The sequence below is a fragment of the Eurosta solidaginis genome, chromosome 2, assembly GCF_040869045.1.
Source record: "Eurosta solidaginis isolate ZX-2024a chromosome 2, ASM4086904v1, whole genome shotgun sequence".
Classification (NCBI taxonomy): Eukaryota; Metazoa; Arthropoda; class Insecta; order Diptera; family Tephritidae; genus Eurosta; species Eurosta solidaginis.
In genome coordinates this window covers 15,145,914-15,166,101 of record NC_090320.1, presented here as the reverse complement: position 1 = coordinate 15,166,101, position 20,188 = coordinate 15,145,914, and the positions used below count along the sequence as shown (strand labels likewise).

General features: G+C 36.0%; 1 protein-coding gene across 4 annotated transcripts in view; it reads left to right on the top strand.

Annotated features, from left to right (window-relative positions):
- DIP-theta (Dpr-interacting protein theta) overlaps window positions 1–20,188 on the top strand; it is a 554,628-nt gene that overhangs the window by 37,664 nt on the left and 496,776 nt on the right. For 3 of the 4 annotated variants that reach the window (XM_067764509.1, XM_067764512.1, XM_067764511.1), the window contains exon 2: window positions 3,616–3,659. The exons of the other annotated variant lie outside the window; for it this stretch is intronic. The gene's annotated coding sequence lies outside the window, so the exon portion shown is untranslated. The remainder of the gene's footprint in view (window positions 1–3,615; window positions 3,660–20,188) is intronic. 4 annotated transcript variants of the gene reach the window in all.

Sequence of the window (20,188 nt, the reverse complement as noted above, 5' to 3'; positions counted from 1 at the left end):
TCATATTTCATATATCTTTATTAAGTAAAATGGTAACAACCTTACTGACTAGATTACAGGTTAACTTAGTACTAGTTTAACAGTTTTAAAATGAGGTTTACTGAGATACGTAATAAGACTCAATGCGTGTCTTAAACAGAGACCTTGGCATGGTGAAGTCCAAATCAAGGCTTCTGGATAGGCGATTAAATTATTCTACAATACCTCTAGAAGAGGTGCGAAACTGAAGTAATTCGAACGCAGCGCTTCAACACGGAATGTACTGTGAAATTGGAAAGCTCTGTTAGGGACATTGAAAGTCAACTGCCCAAGTAATTCCGAGCAGTCAATGGCAGCGAAATGGTCAAAAGTAAACACTACGCTTTGAACAAAACGAAAACGAGAACAATTTTTTTGAGTTTCATATAATTTTTTTGAGAAATCGGTGATCAAAGCTGCCATATCAGCCAATTGTCGGCAATACTTTTCTATCGATTTCAAGCGTACTTTTTTCGTAGAAAGATCAGGTATGATATGTTGAAAAAGTACGGACCTATTTCTAAACCGAAGATACTTGCGATGACCACAAACTGGTTCAAGAAATATCGATTTTTGACCACTTTCTGTCACTCTTACCAAAACATTGATTTTTCCCGAAAGTTTGTATGCTTACTTACGAATCGAATCGAAAAATTTGGTAAATGTTACTAGGGGACACCATTTTTGAGACATATCATTCCAAGATTACAACATCTGGTAATCGATAAATTAGCAAAGATGCAACAATGAAGACATATGTAAAATAATCTAAAATCCTATAATAGACTACTCGATTAATCGATTTATCGAAGAATTTTAAGAGCCCTACTTCTTACCGAGGTTGTTATGTATGTAATTTAAAAAAAGTTCTTATTAAGGTTTTATATAACATTTAAATACAGATATGCATTTTTTATTACTAGAAACAAGTCTTTACAACTAATGGCTTTAAATAGAAAGCATTTCAAAGAATTTATATGCATGAGAAAGCTTTTTGTCTAATATTCGTATTTATATTCACACTTAGCGTTAATCTTCTTTATATTTGATATTATAGCTTTGCTTATTTGCTCTTCTAATATATATTAAGACAATGCAATTTATATTGAAAATATGGTCACGTATGTTATTACAATACAATTGCCAGTTAATACAAATCGATATGTATATGATCATATACAACAACAGTGTTGATTACTTTGAGTTACAAAATATGTTGTATATGCGCATATACATACAAACTAGATTTACATACAAATAAATATTCGTACATATATCCTTTTTGTTCAAATATCTGCGATTTTGTATGCATTTGTTAATGCGTGACATTGATTGTTGTTGCTTTATGAGAAATTGCTTTTCGTATATCCAAATGAATACATAAAATGTAAATTTGAATTTATATCGAAAACAATACCTATTTATTTTTACACGATTTGGGGGGGGGGGGGGGGGGGGGGGGGATTGAATGTGATTTCTTAGAGTGTATGTATATTAGTGTAATTTTTGTTCTAATTTATTTTAATGAACAAGTATTTACTTTAAGAGGAGCTTAGGCGGTTGTCAAGAAAGGGAAAATAAAAGAGAGAAATAAGATTATTGGAAACTGTATATGTGCTTATTACATTGGAGGAAAAGGAAGGGAAAAATAAGGAGCAGAGAGATATGGAAAAATTTAGAAGTCAAATCGAAGCCAAACTTGAAGCCGGAACCAAAACTGGACGTGCTGCTATGCTTTTTTTTCAAAGTGTTAACGGTTTGTTGTCGATGAGTTATCGGTTTATTATAGGTGGGTTATCGACGAGGGGTTATAACTTTGCTATCGATAATAAACGTTATCAATTAGTTACTGATTTTTTGTTGATGTGTTATCGGTTTGTGATCGAAATTTTGTTCGTGTTATTATTGAAAAGTTATAGATTTTTGTATCCAAATGTTATCAGTATCTAACTAAAAGGTTATCGGCAAGTTTCAATTTACTTTCGAAAAGTTATCGATTGTTTATCTGAAATATATAGATTTATTACCGAAAATTGATCGAAAAGTGATGGATTTGTTTGTGGAAAGTTATTGATTTGTTTTTGGAGTGTTACCAATTTTTTAGCGGTTTGTAATTGAAAATTCATCATTTTAACTGACATTGCTCTCTTTTGGCCACATTAGTCAAGTCCCTTCAGCACCCTTGGCCCAAGATATAAAATAGGCATAGAGAATTAAACAGTTTTCATCGCACGCTTCATATACGATCCCAAATTTTTATTCAAATTAAGATATCAATATTGATGAGAGAAAAAAAAATGCATCCAATTAAAGTCAATGTACATAAAATTTAGCTTTTAATTTTTATTTTCACAGTAAACGAATAAATCTAAAACGTTTGACTCGAGCTTAATATTCATGCGAAGTTAATGAGGTTAATGCTTGCAATGACCTCGGTTGTGTAAAGCAGTGGTCAATGTACTATATGCTTACTTTTACATAACTATGCATGGTTTTTAGGATAATAACTGTATTATATAGATATGTGCATACATATACAGCAGCGAACAGAGAAATAGCATTGGCAAGTTTTTTTTTTTTTAATTTCGTCAAAAAAGTTCTTTGTTTTTGCATTTTAGATATTTCGAGGAAAACTTTTGTGAATTTTGTAACTCAAAATATGGAAAACAATCTTCCTAACGTTTTCGAACTACTTCGAAAATTCGAGAAACATTTTCGAAGACTTCAAAGTTTTTATTTGAAGTTCTCTGTATTTTTGCAAAAAAAGCTTCAAAATTGTTTTCGAAAAAATTCGAAAATTCGAGATAATTTTACGAAGAATTCGAAAATTTTTTGTTTGAACTTCTCTGAATTTTTGAAAAAAAAAATTTTAAAAACCTTTCGAAAAAATTCTATGAATCGAAAACATTTAGCAAAACATATAGTTTTCTGAATCTTTTTAAGTATGCATTTTTTAGCCCGATCAATTTTAGTTTCCCAAAGTACAAATTATAGGTCGCTACGAATAGATTTTGACTTTTGACAGTTTTTTTCCCGAAGGGTGCTTCAGATTTTTATTCACGTAAAAAACACAAAAGAATGCTCAAATTTATGTATGAAAATCGAAAACACTCTTCGGAAAAAAATTTATCAAAAATCAATACGAATTTCGAGAGACCTATAACTTGTACGCTTTGAAAAACGGCATACTTGAAAATTAAATTAAAGAAAAGGTTTTCGAATATTCGACAGTTCTCGAAAACGCTTTGGGGATTGTTTTGCATGGTTTGAGTTACAAAATTCATAGAAATTTATTCACAAATTAACGTGAGTGTATAAAGATAAATTTAGTTGACGAAATTTGAAAAAAATGCTGCTGCTAATTTTCTGTACATTGCTGTACATATTGGTAAATATGTTTAGGTATCAAATGCATATATTATGGGTGGCTATTTTCAAAGCATTAGCATGTTTTCCCGCGTTTTTTACTTCTATATTCACTTTTGGTCATATAGGAATCTAAGAGACGTATATCTCTTCTTTTTTCCCCTTACCTATGTCAACATTTACATAACATCCGGCTTTGTATAACGTCTGCATGCTACCATTTGGAATGAGTCGACAAACGCGAACTCAAAACTTGAAACGGCCAACTAATCAAGGTAATGAAATTAGTTTTATTTCATCTCGTAGAATTTAGTTCTTTTTTTGCTTCTGTTTTTTTTTTTGTTTTTCAATATGCATCAACTAGCACATCCTACACCTATTCCACTATATAACTCCCTCTCAGACTGTCTTCATATGATTGGCTTGAGTTGCTGTGGGTGGCTGCGTGCTGTTGCGCAAACAACCGCAGCAGACAGTTTTTATAGCAAAAAAAATGTTTATAAAAAAAGAATATACTGTTTCTGTATGCAACATTTAGATGTGTACCTGCGATGATTATTTGCAATATTTCGTTAAAAAACGGAATTCAAAAACACAAACCGAGATGAGCCAACAAAAGTGTACAAATAAAATGCCACTACTGTGGGTTAATGTGTTTGTGTGTGAGTGTATTAGCAGCAAGCAGAATATCATTGCAAATGGAAACATGAAATAGCATTTTTACGAATTAAAATTAAAAGTAACATAACGGTATGAGAAAATTGTTAGAAATAAGTAAAGATAATGGAAAGCGGAAAACATCTGATGAAAGTTCTGGTCAATGCGAATGTGGAGCAGATTGCTATGAGTATAATTTCAAGTTCATCATTGTTATTGCTATGGAGTCGAGAAGGAGTGACATAAGATCAATGCCCATAGCACCAATTGACTTTATGATCACGTTAAATAGTCAAAAGTTAAATTGTATTTATGAATATATGAAATAACAACGTCAAATTTTATTGTTTCGAATGTCGAAGATAATGCAATTTGACGATTCTGACTTTCCTGCTTGTCCAGTAATCTTCTATCCCTGAAAGATTGCAGCCTTGACACGAGATATTGTGCGTCAATCACATCGGCGCCGCATAAACGCCAACTCTCCAGTCCCCGTGTGTACCGCAACTACCCTATATATATAAGCGGCTATGCAGAACGTTTTTCGTTATATGATGACCACAACTTCTTTGAAACTCTACCATGTTGCAAACGCTTTCACCTATTGTTGCGTTTTGAGGCTGCTGCCGAGTTCCAGGTGTGCAAGAACCTTGGCACAAAATCATAAGAACACTTTGTTGTCTCGCCAAATCCATGGCTCATTACCTACACTGACCAACCAGATTTGAAGTTACCTGTACTTTTCTGTATGCAATAGTTCTTTTTATGCCTCCAGGATAGCGGCGTTGCTGGAAGTATTGTAAAGCCATATTGTTTTCTTCCGAGAAAACTGATGTCTCAAATATCTGAATAAATCGCCATATTTCCAACCCTTACTTGAAAGAAAAGGATTCGCGTAATTTGTATAGAAGACTGTCATAGCACTCATATAGTGCGATTTTTTTGGCGATGTAGGATATTGTTTATGTAGCTTAATTCGAATGCCTTTCACCAAACCAGTACTTTGTATGTTAGGTTCGGTAGAATAACCAACCAGCCTTGTGCAAGCTGTGAGTTCTGGGTTCAGCCCCAAGTTTTGCCTAGCATTCTTTTACAAGTGTACACATTCCCGTACGCTCCTGAAATAGATACTTGAGTTCAAATCTTTGGGAATAATTACTTTATTTCTGGAGCCTTTCGGAAGTTCAATTTCAGTTGTTTCTTACGACAGCAATTCTCACAGCGGGATTATTACAAAACTTTCATTCCACCGGGATTTAGTGTCGGGAATAATTTGGTTCAGAGCTATAACACCGAACTTTAGTGTCCTTCCCGGTTATAAATAAACTTTTCTTTATTATATTTTATATATTCGGAGACGTTTATTTTAAATTCTAAATGCTTTCGATGGTTGTCGGGTGGCAGCAGTTTCTTCCTACCAGATAACTTCTTAGTATTCCTTAATGAACCACTTGATTTCGCTAATGAACTTAAATAGGGGCAAAATATTCACCTTCCCAATCTATATCAAACTGTCGAAAAGCCATGCGCCCAGAAATTGGAGTCATTTTGTTTGCAGTCCTGGACGTAGGCAGAAAAGTTATGCGTCGAATTCTCTTCCTCCTCATCCTAAAAGCTTCTGTAGAGGAAGCTTGTTGAAATTCACCACAGTCGAAGCATCGGTGCACTAGCCCAATGGCCTGCGACGACACCCGTATATACTTTCCCTGTAAATTTGTTTAGCTTGAGAAGAAAGCTAGTTTCTTTTTTAATTAAACATAGCAATAACTAACTTAAGGCTTTGAAGTTATCGAGGTTGCTTCGCAGCAAGTCTGTTTATCTTTTCTGATATTCCTCGATTTAGCTCAGGAGATAACCCAGCTGTCGTCGTAAGGACTAGTCTGCCTGACTTATGACCATTTCAGAAGAATTTCGGGCACTTCCATCTGAAAATTCATTCTCTCAAATATCAATGACTAAGCAAAGGGAGAAATGGAGATCCCTTATGTGCGCTAGCAAGGCACAACATCTCCGCAGGATATCCGACTATATCACTTTCTGGATTACGAATATTGACTGTATCAACGAGATGTTAGTGTGGAAAGCTCGCTAGCCAGCTTGATAGTTCCAAGTATGTGTATAATAAAAGGTTCTCTAATGGCATTAAAAGGAGCATGGCAAAGCGCATTTGAATGTTTATTGTTTTTGTCTTCGCACACGTCGTCTTAAGGGAGTGATTGTGATCCGTTGCTGAAGCGAAGAAATGCCGACACTGTAAATTAATGCCGCAAATAATGTTCTTGTACAAATGCGAAATCATAGAAAAAATGTTATGATGAAGTGGAATTGATGTACAAGAGCGCAAAAATTGTACGCATAGGTCATGTTTTATGTTATAAAAAGAGTGAGAGGAAAATGGCAAAAACAAAAAAATGATAAAAATTCACGCCGAAATATCTTAATGAAATAAACATGTTTATTATGCGTACAAACCGACATTAACACTGACATACAACATGACGCAACATAACATTGATGCGCATTTGGGGATTTTGATAAATTAACTTATTTGCAACATGAAGATTTCATTTTGTGCAAAACATACTCACATTCAAATCCTGGCAATGAATTTACAAGCTTGTGCCGAAAGAATGCGCCATACCTTTGGGGGGAACGCCATCACACGCGCTATTCATAATGTCCCCCGAGAGCTGTGGCATACCAATGAATGATATAACTCCAACGCAAACCCCAAAGCATAAAATACAAAAAAAAAAAAAAAAAAAAACGAGGCGAAAAAATACGAAACCAAATCATGAAAAAAAAAATACTTTTTGTAGCAATGGCACTAAATGGCATTTTTCTGTCGACTCATGACAAGCGCATGAAAATGGTATAAAAAAAGAAAAAAAAAAACAGAAAATTGAATATAAAAAATAAGTTCCCATTCGTGTTTACATGCTGCTTAGCGACTCAATTAGCTCATATTCGCCTGTAAAAGCACATCCTTAAAAATGCGTTTTATCCTAGTGCACTCCATCATCACCTACTCGCGTTGTCCTTTGGTCCTTTTGGTCCTTTTGGTGCTTCTTAATGCTGTTCATCTCGCATTCAACACCAACCTCGAATGTTCATTCGTTGTATAAATTGTAAATTTCCACCTGTTTGTGCTAATTATATCTACCAACGCTATTATTCAACTAAGCTTCATTAAAGGGCGATTCAATTGAATTAACTGTATAATAAGCGCTAAGCTGCTGCAGCTTTCTCTCAGATTTTTATACCTTTCATGAACATGAAATGGTATATTAACTTTGGTCCTATGTTTGTAACGTTGAGAAATATAGAAGATAGACTCACCATTAAGTATACCGAATTGATCAGCGCGGCGAACTGAGGTGATATAGCCATGCCCGTCCGTCTGTCTGTTTGAACGCAAACTAGTCCCTCTAATTTTGAGATATCTCAATGAAATTTGGCACAAGGATGTTTTTTTGTATTATATTAGATATTTGTCGGATCCGATAGGATCGGACCACTATAACACATATTTCCCATACAACCGATCGTTCAGATAAGACGATTTTGGCCATTCCTGCCGCAATTTAGAAAGTGTAAACGTGAAACTCGGTGATATATATTCTAATATATCATAGAAGATATCCTAAAATAATCACTTCGATCGGAGCTATATAAAATATATATCCCATAAAACCGATCGTTCAGATAGAAAGATTTTTGGCCATTTCTCTCTTAGTTTCCAGTATAAAAACGTGAAACTTGGTGATATATATTCTAATATATCATAGAATATTTGCTGTAAAAATCATTTCGATCGGAGCTATATATAATATATATCCCATACAGCCGATCATTCAGATAAGGGGTTTTTTGCCATTTTTTATTTTGTATTTATCTTAAAAATTGTGTAGGTATGTACATCTGTTCACTATATATTTCTTATCTTATACATCCGTTTATTTGGACATTACGAACGGGATAAGATTATTGTTCAGCCCCATTCATGAAAGGTATGAAGTCTTCGGCACAGCCGAAGACAGTCCCGTCCTTACTGGTTTTTTTTAAGTCGAGTACAAGTGGCATTTTTATAAAAAAAAAATATACTGTGCAACAATTTTGCGTTTGAAAGGTTATGTTTTCAAGTCTGCATATAAAACCAGGCCCATATTTTAAAACCCTTATAGCATTTTACATTACTTCCAGCAGGTCGAGAAGCTTAAAATATTTCATCTATTGGCATGCCTTTTGTAAGATGCGACTAAAATGCACAGACTTGTAGCTGCAAGGGCCAAAAGAAAAATCCCTCCTGTGGCATTCGGCGTAGTTCCAGAAGTTGCTTGTACCGGAGTATACCCGAACCATATGCGACAAATTACTGCTCACATCCAATAAAACTCCACTAAACTTTCGCGAGTGCTTTGTGGTTAATACCACATTATTTTTAAAAATTCATCTACTTTAAGGATGCCGTTCGGATTCGGCAGAAAATATCAAGGTCCTGTTCCGCGAATCTGTGTGAAAAATTAAAAAAGGAACACTTCGTTAATTGGATGAGCAGTCTGGCCTAAAATCTCTCCGGAGGTTATAGAGCCTTGCATTCATTCACATAAATTTTCGCCATACCCCGAAACCTAGTCTACTTCTATGAAGCTAAGGATTGGAAAGGACTTATCTGAGCGATAAACTCATACAATCGAGTCACTATCATGCAACTTATTTTATTTAATGCTGAAGAGGATGTTTTTTGCAGCAGATCTAAGACGTTGTGAAGTAACCATATAAAAAAGTACCAATCAGGTGATTTCCCGCTGTCATTTATCGGGTTTTGCCATGAAGCAGAAGTACCAAGGAGAGCTTGACAGAGCGTCAGAAATTTATTCGGCCTTAACCCAGAGGTTGAAAGCGCACATCAACTGGGATTTAGCAGAGTACGCTGCCAATCAATGATTCAAAATCAGTTTTAGATTGTTCTTCAAGCTTTAAAGACCTCATGCTCAAATTTATTTAAGCAATCTCCATGCAAATAGATACCACTATAATGCCTGTTGCGCTTGTATTCAAAACTTAGTTGAACTTGCATTTTGCTCTTCACCTTCAAGTATTCATCATTCTCTTAAAATAATAACCAACAAAACTGCAAAGGCTTAGCTCTCTAGGACATGTTATGCGAATAGAAAGTAAAATCTTGACCCCAAAAGCAAGACCTCCATTGAGAAGTAAAAAGTTGCAGGGAATTTTTATGTCCCTGGGTTCTTGGAATTATAGTCAGTTTAAATTTAACAAATTTTAGTTCAGAGGTTGTTAGAAGATTAAATTTTCCAGTAAAATATTTGCGGAAATAGTTGAGTGGCGATACATTTTCGATAATAAATCGCGTTCTGCGGTATAGCACTTCGTACATCCGCTGTTACTGACAAGACCTGTCCAGTGTGTCCAGTTAGTATCGTGAAATTTAAGTAATCTCTCTTTTGAAATAACAGCAACTTTGTGAGTCGTAGGATTTGCACATGATCTTGAACATTTTGCAGCCCCGCGCTTCAGTCTATGTCTTTCTTGCTTGATGAATCAGATGCCAATCCTGTCTGCTTTTGACCTCTCCTAAATTAGTTAGGACAAGCTCCACTAAATTTAGACACTTTCTCCCTCACCAGCCTGAAGTGCTGCTTGGAAGTTAATTTTACGTAATTTTTTTTTCCTAAATCTTGAAAGTAAGGCTTTGAGTTTATTTGATTATCTCCGCTGGTTAGGACTAACTCATCTACAGTCCGCTTTGACCTCACACACCACTTCTGTTTTAACCATCTCCAGACCCTAGCAAATATCACATACAAAGTGGGCAGTATTGCAATGGCTGGTTGGCCATCTTACAAAGTTTCAAAAAAAAGGACACATTTTTGAGGTTTCCGTCGGCAACTCTGTATATTGCATCTAGTACCTTTTGTGCGCGTAATTTCTCTACCATCGAGATCGTCGCTTGAATAGGTCCAGTAATCCTATCACTGAAAAAGAGTTTCGACGATTATGTTCATCCGTACAAAACTTAATTATGCTATTCTAGTATTGCATTTAAGCTACCTCTTTCAAGTAGTTGTTTTTTGGCTTGGCACTAGATTTATTGGTGGAATGTGAAGAATTTCATACAGTGCTACAATGCTCTTGGTAGTTTTGAAGGCTACGATAACACTAGTCACTGATAATCTGCATGCTAGAAGGGCATTTCTTACTATTTGCTCCTGTTTTCATCAAACAAGCTTCATAAGTGTTGCATGAAGCGTAGGTCTTCAGCATAATTTCTTCAAAATGGATGACACTACCACCGTCTTAAGTGCCTAACTATCTGAAAGGTAAAGAAGCGCACGAGAAACTCGGACAAGAAGCTTTCAAATTTAGATTGGTTCAACGGCAGTAATATAGAATGCCATTTTATTAGCATTAATATCAAATGTTTCTCGCTTAAATTAGCACCTTCACATCAAAAGGATTTACGATAACTTCTCATCAAATCTACTTTCCAATATTGATGAACAGTTAAACTATGCTTCTTAATAGGCAGGCCAAAATATTTATAGCTTTTACACCCACATGTAATTTACGTCTACCACGGCGAAAAGATGGCAGACCGACTAAAAGTTTGGACTATATGAAGCTAGTTTGTCTTCAAGCAAATTTGACAAAGTTTGAAGGACAATTATTTCAATATATATACTCAATCCTCACCCACCACTTTTGGAAAATAACAAAACAAAATGAATCAGTTGGGTTAAAAGCTACGTAGTTCGCTAGCCCAATACTCACATTTTGGTCACCTATCATGTCGTAATCGATTTGGGTCATCACTCGTTGCTCTGGAAATAGCAAGGTCTATATACTTGCAGCCTTATGTGATTGAAAATTTAATATTTTTAATTAAATTGTTACTTTCCCGTTTCGTTCATATTTAAGTATGTTAAGAATCAGCCACCAATTACATTGCTGAATCTCTTTAATCATTCTAAAAACTTTAACACTGCACTCCTTGCCGCTGCGCCTATAAATAGAATTTTGCAAATAACAGATAACCAACCTCAAGCTTAACATGCAACGATAAAATCATTTCGCCAGCAGCACCCATCAGCATTCAACAGTTCACCAAAATACCAACAATGCTTATCACAACGTTTTGTGATTTCGTTGACACACGCAAAGTGATAAAAGTGAAAATCCATTAAATTTCCACAGTTAATTAAACGCAAACAACCAGCGGAGTGCGTGCATTGCAGTGATTTCAGCAAAGGTTAATAAAACAACAACAACAACAGAAGCATCAGTGAACAAAAAAAAAACCGAATACAAACCAGAAAAACAATATCTCAATATACCTCCATTCGGTGATGGCTCTCTTTCCCTTCTCATACCGCAATGAGGTTAACCGAGATAAATTGACAATCGGAATAACAATGAGTGGTGACATCACAAGGTCGACGGTGGTGTTGAAAAAGTATTTGATTGTGTGCAAATTGATTGAACTGAATGTGTCCATAGTGTTACCAGAATTTGTATGACAACCAAATGGAAGAACACAATTCAGGTAACAGGACTTAAGTTATAGAATAACTCCATCCTCTTGGCAAATACTAGCAGTTTTCTACTACCTAGCTAAATGGCTGCCCCGAGATGTGGCAACTCTGCGGCCTCTAATAACTGGAGAGTTGAACTGGCGAGTGCAGGATATGAACACAGAGCATGTTTAATCGTTCCTTTCTGCAGCTCGCACCTCCTATAACTGCTGTTACTGATGAGGTCTAACTTATAAACATGTAACGCTAGAAGGCAGTGTAAAGTCAGTCTGCCCATCGTGAGCCTTAAATCTTCTCTCATCAGAGCTATGAGCCACTTTGTCAGTCTAATATCGTGGGATTTGCATATGATCTTAGAAGAAGCCCGGCGCTTTTATCCACGCCTTTCCTGCTGCTGCATCATATGCAACTCCTGTTTTCTTTGGATTTATCTCAAACGGATTTGGACGTCTATCGCCGTTTCAGCGAGTGTTGTGCCATCCTTTGACCACTCATCGCCCTTTTCGCTACCTTCTATCATTTTATGACCAGGAACCCAGTATAGATGTTTGGTATCGCCTGAGCGTAGTTTTTCCAATGCTTCTTTGAATGACAGAACAATTTTTGATGAATTATTTTGTGAGATTGTTGCCTTACTCGCCACCTGACTATCAATATATGAATTGACGCGACTGCAGCTTAAGCACGCTTCCTCCAAAATTTCTGCCGCTTTCTTCACGGCTATAATTTGCGCCTGAAAGACGCTGCAGTAAACAGGCAGGCTGCAGAATCTACTTATTTCTAGATCGACACAGTAAACAGCAGACTGACCCCCTCTACTAATACGGAACCATCCGTATACACATGTACACATGTATAATATGTTGGCCTCTAAAGCTGTAGTATATTATTCTTGACACCAAGCTGTCACGTAAGCTTATGATGGAGGACAGGGATAAGTATGGTTGGGTTGCTTTGTCTGCTGTTGAGTGCCAATTGGCAAATGCTGGTGGCTATCTTCAAGCGTGGTACATTGGCTGTATAATATGGTGATCATGCTGAATCTCTGTGGCGTTCACATCAGTACACAGTTTTCCCCCGATCAAGGGGTTGAAAGCGGTGCAACGATTGGCGATAGTTTCAATAAGCAAGACATTTAGTGCAACACCTGCACCGAAACTGATCTCAGTGTTAAGCCTGTACTTAATTTACATCGATAATTCTACTTCTAAATATAAGTTTCCGAATCACGATTACGCCAGATTTCTGACCAACTTTAAATTGATGCCTATCAAAAAAGAAGTCCTATACGTAAGCTTCCGCTCCTGTTATGACATTAGTCACTAATATATCCTCAAAAGAGGAATGCATACGAAAATAATATAGTAGAGAGCCTGAATAAACTGTTCACGGATGGATACAGGCTCGACGTGCAGGTTTGGAGTGGAGTATTCTGCCGTTAGCTGGAGTTTCAGGTTGTCCAATCAGTGCTTCCAGGCGGAGGCCGCCGCTCTAAATTGTGAGGTTGATGAAATGCGGTCAGCTACTGTAGCGGTGAGAATTTAATATTACTCAGATTGTCAGGTGGCTATAAAAGTGCTTAGCTCTGCAACCGGAATGCAGAGAGCTGAAAAAGATTCCCGAGAATGTAGTAGTGAGCTGAGTTAGTTTGTTAATGGAAACTTTTGGATTTCACTGGCTACACACTCTCTGAACTGAACAGCTGCCACCTAACCTAAATTAATATAACCGAACCAAATTAAATGTTTACGTAGTCCATCTTCAAGGAATCTTCTGTATTAGGAAAAAGACGAAAATGCTTTAAATTTAAAAAAAAGTACAAAAAAAATTTGCTTTTGCGTTTAAAAGCTTGAATTGTCTTACCTCTACCTTGCATTCTTTGTACTTTTGCTATCAATGTTTAACTTACAGTTTTTCTTCTTGTCTAACAGTAAATCTCTTTGGGGTTTTGAGAGGGCATTGTCCAAAGGGAATTCCTGCGGTACGTCTCAATATACTGGAAACACCGTTCTGCTGTAGCTGAATCGAGGAGGATGTGGTATAATCATCGAACCAATTTCTTTCCTGATTGCTCAGCTTTTGCCAGAACTAGGTGAAAGTACTTCAGTCGCAACTCACTTGGATCCCCCGAAGATTTATCCAACGTTGAGATCGGTCTCATTCAAAACTGTATCGTTGCTACGCATCGATTCTCTAAGTAGCTATAGCTACGACACCGTTATTTTGTTGTATGTGATATCACAACGGACTTTCATATTGTCCAAGTGAGCTTCCCCTATCAGGGCAGCTATCACGTAGCCTAACCTAACACCAAAGCTTTTGTGTCTGATTGATTTTTGCTTTAATGTCTAAAACATTTTAACGATTATTACCAAAGACTTTATTTCCACTTACACAAATCTTTTTCGCTGAGTAGCTGACTTGAAGTTTGAGCAACACAAAGCTCATCACTCTAAGTATATTTGTCCTAGAATGTCTTACCTGATAAGTAACCAGTGAAAGCGAAATAACGCTAAAGTCATTTCTGTGTTTTTTTTGTCTCTTTTGAGTTCTTGTTTTTTCTTTCAGTTGCCTCAAATTAACTGAATACTGAATCAGTCATCATAAAATATATTGTTGTTTGCATGTGTGTGTGCTTTGTGCTTGAGCATACTACAAACACATTAATATCCTTTGAGAATTGTTTAGTGTAGAAAAGAGTGTGACGCTTTTTGTGGTTTAATTATTGAGAGCAATGAGCTGTGTGTGAGAAACCAATTTTCTTAATTGATTTGTTGGTTAAAAAACAATTTACTAAAATTCAAAGAGATGAACAAATTGTATGTGGTAAGGAATCTAAAAATCAAACACACATAAAAGCACAGGCTACATGTTTTGATATTTAGACCCATATTATGTATGTCATCGTGTATGTTTGCGTCACATTCACTCACATTCACATTCACACAGAAGTTCTTATTTTATAAGTTCTTGTTTGTGTGACAGATTACAGTTGAAAAGACAGTTGGTGATATGAGAAGACATACCGCATGCGGCACCAACATTAAATATGTCGCGACTAAACATAGATAAGTAAAAGTTTAGGCTCTGCGAGAGTTGCTTAAGATTGATTGATAACGAGATTTGCCAGGACATACATCATGTATGTCGGGGTTGATTCTGGATAGGCAAGAGGCTAACCTGTTACAGTATTCAGATCGAAGTTGAGCTAGAGTGACGCTCGTATCCCTAGATGTAGTGCTTTCCTCTTCTGCGAGTACAATGTATTTATCTTTTAGTACTGGGTGCGCCGAGAAACTCCTATCACAGAGGTCCGATATATTTTTGTGGATATCACTAGGAACCTGTCTGTGTTCTTCTCTTCATACGGCTGCGTACTCAGTTACTCAGCTTTCCTTAAGCCCCTGGGAGAAGGGGCCTCTTCAATCAGATGTTTGTTGGTATGCCAAGATTTCTTTTTACTGAACAGAAACTGTTTGTGGCAATTAACGTGCAGTCATCGGCGCAGGATACAATTGTAACTGCTTCTGGTGGCGATGGGAGTTTTGAAATGGAGAAGTTAAGCAGAAGCGGGTATAGGAAATACCCCTTGTTTTATTCTTCTGGGCTTAGATGTTGCGTTCATGAATTACGCCGAGGCTTGCCGACCAGACAAATAAATTGCGTTACACCTTTTGAAGCTCGAAATAATTCCGAAAAGCTATAATCAGTGACCCATTTTAATAGGCATATTTTTTGTTGAGTCGAAAAATTCCGGCTAAAAACTTTTCCTTAGTGAAAGTGTATAGGATTCCGGGGAAACCCATAGCAATTTCATCACTAATCATGCATTTCGATAATTTTTGTGCCTTTGTGGTTATCTTTTCAACCAAGCCGAATCACAAAGTTTTTGTTTTTGCAGATATATATAGCTCTTTATTTGTGGAATAATCCACAATTTGTCTCAAAGCTCCATCACTAATACTTCAAGGCCAAACTTTGTGTTAAATGTACACAATTGGACCAGTACACAAATTGCCTTATATCTCTTGAACCAAGCAAGGTTTTCGCAACTTTTTTCTTGCCTTATATAGGCACTTAGCTGTAGATTAAGACACAACTTGATTCAGTATTCCACCTTTAACGGTTCAAGCGCTACTTAGATATCCATTTTATCGATAATTACTGCCGACAAACCCCATTTTTGTGTATATCTCTTGAACCAAGCAAAATTTCAAAACATTTGTTTTTGCATTACATAGGCACACACTTATAGACTAATCCACATTTTGACTCAAGGTTCCATCATTAACAGTTAAGGGGCTAAGTGGACTAATCTGTTTTTCGATTGTAACCGTGCCTTAGTGTAGATCTCTTGATCCAAGCCAAGTGACAAAATTTTTGTTTTTGCAATATACAGATTTCTACTTGTAGATTAGTCCACTATTTGATATAAAGCTCCATCATTAACCCTTCAAGTCAAAATTGGGAGTTATCGGCACACAAATGACCCAGCACTTAAATTTCCCCATAGCTCTTGAGCTAAGCTAAATCATAATTTTTTTTTCTGCAATATTTTGGCCTCTACATTTAGATTAATCCACAACTTGCTATAAAGTTCCACCACTAACCCCTCAAGGCAAAAACTGAAATATATTGTTACATAAATGGCCCAGCACATAAATGGCGCCATATCTCTTGAACCAAGTCAAGATGATTAAAGAGATGGACAAAATTAATACCAAGAAAATTATTTTGAAATTTTGCTGGGTTCAAGAGATATACACAGCAATCGAGATTGTCGACAGTAGATGTCGTGCATGGGATATCTTACATACCGCTTGAACCGTTAAAGACAGAACGTTGAATCAAGTCATGCCTTAAGCTTCAATTAGGTAGCTATATAATGCAAGAAAAAAAATTGAATATCTTGCTTGGTTCAAGAGATATAGGGCAATTTGGATGCTGGTCCAATTGTGTACACTTAGCACAAAATTTTGCCTTGAAGGGTTAATGATGGAACCTTATAGCAAGTTTTCAATTAATCTAAATCTGGAGGCTTAAAAATGCAGAAAAACAAAAATTTTGTTATGTGGTTTGGTGCAAGAGTTATGGGGTAATTTAAGTGCTTGGTTATTTGTGTGCCGATAACTCCCAATTTCGATTTGGAGGGTTAATGATGGAACTTTATATCGAATGGTGGACTAATCTAAAAGTAGAGACCTATACATTGCAAAAACAAAAACTTCGTCATTTGGCTTGGTTCAAGAGATATACACAAAGTCACAGTAGTTATCGAAAAACCGATTAAATTTCCTTGTATCTCTTGAACCAAGCAAACTGGCAAACTTTTTGTTTTTGCAACATGTAGGCCTCCTCTTGTAGATTACTCCACACTTTGTTAGAAAGTTCCATCATCAACCCTTCAAGGAGAAATCGGGAGTTATCGGTACACACTGAAGGGTTAATAATAGAAATGTATGTCATATTGTGGGTTAGTCTACAGGTGGGTATCTATATATTTCAAAAACAAAAACTTTACCATTTGCTTTGGTTCAAGAGATGGACACAATTAATCGAAAAACTGATTAATGCATTTAGCGCCTTAACCGTTAGTGATAGAAACTTGAGTCAAATTGTGGATAAATCTAAATTAGGCGCTGCTATGGATGCGAAGGAAAAAAAATTTAAATTTTGCTTTGTTCAAGAGATATACAGAAAAATCAGTTGGCAGTCAGCACTAATCGATCAAGCGATAAGTCGCACATAGAAATCGAACCGTTAATGATACAGTATTCAGTATAAATGCGGAGTAATCCTCATGAAGGTTTTAAAAAATCTAGCTTGGTTGAAGGGATATGAGGCAATTTATGTGCTGGGTCATTTATGTACCAATATATTTCCGTTTTTGCCTTGAAGGGTTAATGGTGGAACTTTTTATTTATAATTGTGGATTAATCTAAATGTGGAGGCCTAAGTATTGCAGAAAAAAAAATTTTTTGTTATGTGGCTTATTTCAAGAGATGTGGAAATTTATGTGCTGGGTCATGTGTGTGCCGATTACTACCAATTTAGCCTTGAAGGGTTAATGGTGGAGCTTTATAGCAAATTGTGGAATAATCGGCAAGTAGAGAGCTATACAATGCAATAACAAAAACTTTGTCATTTGGCTTGGTTCAAGAGATATACACAAAGCCACAGTAATTATCGAAAACCCGATAAAATTGCCCTATATCGTTTAAACCAATCCAAATGACAAAGTTTTTGTTTTTGCAACATGGAGGCCTTTTCGATACTTTTTCATGCATTATATAGCTACCTATCTGAAGCTTAAGACACAATTTGACTCAACGTTGTATATTTAACGGTTCAAACGCTACGTAAAATGTCCGATGCACGACATCTACTGTCGACAAAACCGATTGTCGTGTATATCTCTTGAACCAAGCAAAATTTCAAAACAATTTTCTTTGCATTTCATAGGTACCTAATTTTGGATTAACTAACAATTTGATTTAAGATTCCATCATTAACGGCTAAGGCGCTAAATGCAATAATCGCGTTTTCGATTAATTGTGTACATCTCTTGAAGCAAAGCAAATGGTAAAGTTTTTTGTTTTGCAACATGTAGGTATCCTCTTGTGGCTTAATCCGCAATTTGAAATAAAGTTCCCTCATTAACCCTTTAAGGAGAAATCAGCTGTTATCGGTACACAGTGAACGGTTAATAGTAGAAGTATATGTCAAATTGCGGACTAGTCTACAGGTGAGTATCTATATACTGCAAAAACAAAAACTTTACCATTTGCTTTGGTTCAAGAAGAAGACACAATTAATCGAAAAACCGATTATTGCATTTAGCGCCTTAACCGTTAGTGATAGAAACTTGAATAAAATTCAGGATCAACCTAAATTAGGCGCTGATATGGATGGAAAAGAAAAAAATTGAAATTTTGCTTTGTTCAAGAGATATACAGAAAAATCAGTTGGCAGTCAGCACTAATCCATCAAGCGATAAATCGCTCGTAGAAATCGAACCGTTAGTAATACAACATTGAATTTAAATGTGTAGTAATCCTCATGAAAGTGGCTACATAATACAATAGAATAGTTTAAAAAATTTAGCTTGGTTCAAGAGATATGACGCCATTTATGTGCTGGGTCATTTATGTAACAATATATTTCAGTTTTTGCCTTGAAGGGTTAATGGTGGAACTTTATAACAAGTTGTGGATTAATCTAAATGTAGAGGCCAAAATATTGCAGAAAAAAAATCCGTTATATGGCTTGGTTCAAGAGTTATGGGGAAATTTAAGTGCTGTATAATTTGTGTGCCGATAACTCCCTTTTTTAGCTTTGAAGGGATAATGATGGAACTTTATAACAAATTGTGGTTAATCTGCAAGTAGGTAGCTACATTATACAAAAAAAAAGATTGTTAAAATCTTCTTTGGAGATATTGGGAGTTTTTTGCCGCTGGGCATTTGTGTACCGATAAATTCCCACTTGGCACTGAACAGATACCTATACATTGCAAAAACAAGAACTTTGTCGTTTGATTTAGTTCAAGAGATATACACAAGTTCACAGTAGTTATCGAAAAACATATTAATCCACTTAGCGCCTTAACCGTTACTATTTTAAACTGCGAACTTCAATAACTGTGATGCAGAATACTGGAAGTTTTAGAGACTTATACCACGTTTTCACATGCACTAATCTATAATATATCCTCAATGGCATTAGGTAACACTTTACACTTCTCAATTGCATCCAGTCCCCCTTGATATACCATCATCCTTTGCCTTAAATACTGTAGTTGGCTTTAGCGGCTCGATCCACATACTTATTTATGTATATTATGACGAGTTTCGTACCGTATCCCGATGATTATATTGCACTTCAGCAAGAGACCATCAAAATGTGTACTTTTCCACAACTCTGAGCTTTTTTTTAAATCCTGTGTGGAAAGCGACTGAACTCGGAATATATGCAAAGCATCTTTACTATTACATAGCGGTATCAGAAATAACTATCTGTATTTGCCAAAATTACTCCACACAGAACAGAAACGTCATAACATCCCTAGCGGCTAATTTTTTCCATTGGCGTTTTTCGTTTTTCTACATTGATCACATTGATGAATTACCAGGCACGCAGAACTACAAAAGCAGATAATTTTCACTAATACGTGTGGGTGTGTGTGTAAAATTTTGTTCTTTCCTCTAACTCAAAACGAATATTGCATACTTTTAGGCCGATTCTACAAGTGCAAATGCCTCATATGACTACTGTAAATTTGTGTATATCTCTTGAACGAAGCCAAATGACAAAGTTTTTATTATTGCAATATGTAGGTATAACCTTGTAGTTTAATTCACTGTTTGATATACGGTTCCATCATTACCCTTCCGACGAAAATCGAAGCTTTTCGGTACACTCCTGATCCAGCACCTATATATCTTAAACCAAGAAGATTTTCTAAACTTTAGCGCTTCAACCGTTAGCGATACAACCTCGAGTATAATTGTGCCGCATTCTACGAGTATGTATAAAATAAAAAAAAAAAAAATTGGAAATTTGGCTTGGTTAAAGAGATATACACAGTAATT